The sequence below is a fragment of the Temnothorax nylanderi genome, unplaced genomic scaffold, assembly GCF_030848795.1.
Source record: "Temnothorax nylanderi isolate EJ_2023f unplaced genomic scaffold, tnyl_v1.0 TNYL_tig0549_pilon, whole genome shotgun sequence".
NCBI lineage: Eukaryota > Metazoa > Arthropoda > Insecta > Hymenoptera > Formicidae > Temnothorax > Temnothorax nylanderi.
Window position 1 is genome coordinate 30001 of NW_027249611.1, and position 1899 is coordinate 31899.

At 34.1% G+C, this 1899-nt stretch overlaps 1 long non-coding RNA gene across 1 annotated transcript; it reads right to left on the reverse strand.

Moving 5' to 3' along the window:
- Positions 1-728: 728 nt before the first annotated feature.
- On the reverse strand, positions 729-1516 carry LOC139783847 (uncharacterized). The gene is made up of 2 exons (XR_011721391.1): positions 982-1516; positions 729-882 (listed from the first exon to the last, which is right to left on the reverse strand). It is a non-coding gene; the product is annotated as an uncharacterized lncRNA (long non-coding RNA).
- Between the last annotated feature and the right edge of the window lie 383 nt (positions 1517-1899).

The window sequence follows — 1899 nt, forward strand, 5'->3', positions numbered from 1 at the left end:
TACAATAAACAATTCTTACGCTACGTAATAAGTGCGTCTCCTAAAACTCTCGTGATCTATGAGCACGTGTCTCCAAGTCTCATATTCGCCTCCGGCGCCTACTTTACCGTCTGTCGAGTGACCGCGTCCATCTGGCGGGTGTCCACGCGACCGATTTAAAATCGTATTCGTACTACTTTACATATATTAACAGTGTCAAAACGTATAGAGCATATATAGAACTATATTTGATATAAATAAATAAATATATATATATATATATATAAGAAGAAGAAGAATATATATATAACTTCTATAGTGCAAGTTTATATATTCATATTTATATAAAGACAAAAATAATCCGAATGTCTAGAATTGGGTACGTGTCCAGGCATTGTTACTTTTACCTTCATAAAAATAAATATAATTGTGAAGATAACATATAAATGAATCACTTACTAGTCTCCCCATACTGTACGATAGATGAAACAGAGGGTGCAATACTATTGACAGAATTTGATCTGGTTAAATTGTCTTTAGTTGTTAAATCAATTTGAAGTTTATTAGAAGCATTTGGTGCCTTTGGGAACTCTCAGAACAACTTCTTTTCGTTTTTGTTTTGATTTTGATACTTCTTCATCTGTAGGGGAGACCGGGGCTAAAAGGTCAGTTTTTTTTCGGTGCCGATTTTTAACAACAAAATAAATAATTGTAGTTAAATGTGGTATACCACTGTAAAGAGTGAACCTTTAGCTACAAAATTTATATAGGAAATTTTTGTCTACGTCGCTTTGTTTAACCGGTATAGAGCAAAAACGACAACGGTGGAAAAATTGAAATCTCAAAAATGCCGGGGTATAACAGTCTGCACTGCATTTTCAATACATATACGTACATCTAATTCTAAAAAATAATAGGATACATGCAATAATTGTTTTTTAAGAGAAAAATAAAAAAATTTATTTAAAATTTTTATGCGAAACATTATTAAAAAATAGTTACGAGGGTTCCTCTTTCCGCAGAAGTCACTCGCTCGACTTGTTTCACTCCTCGACGTCCGATGACTCTATTCGGTGTCTGAACGGTTGTAATTCCCGTCTCATCCATATTCCATATGCAGTGAGCCCGAAAATGCCTTGGAAATGCACCCGGACTGCTTACTGACCGATTAGCCCCAAACACAAGTTTCAGGTTTGATCGCCCACGAAATATTAGACATCAACGATAATGAAAAAACTACACTGGATTCGTGTTCAGCATGCATTACTCTTTATAATCACGTACCTCGAGATTTGGAGAGCAAATATTATTGCAGATATTACAAAATTTCCACGCGTAGAAAATGTAACTTTCACCTTTCGAAAACACGTTTGCCCTCGTAAAAATCATAACACGGCAGGTAACCTGCCGAAACTCCGTTGGTCACATGGGTACTATAAGCAGCGTTTACAATGTTAATAGCGAGTTTGCACAATATACAGGTTCCGAGATATTTGATTAGACGTATTTACCCCGTAGACGTTTTAGCCCCGGTCTCCCCTACTCGTATTTGAGGAATCTGAGGATAATACAATTTTCTTTCGTTTGATCCTAGATTTTTTAAGTTTCTCTTCGTCATCCACGTCCGTAATTATTTCGGCGTCTTTTGCTTTTGCTAAAGCAGCGTCGTATGTTACTAATAATAAATAAAAATACATTTTACTTGTAAACTTTTAATAAATAAAAGTAAAAAATGTAAAAGTAACAGGTTAAAAAAATTCTAACAATATCAATATGTAAACTCGCAGAGCTGTTATAAATAAATAAAACTTACAAATAAAACTTACAGGTCGTTGTTTACAAGTTTACAATATTTATATTTGTTTAACTTTCACTACATCCCAATTATTATCAGCATCCTTTTCCTTTAAGATAGCTTTG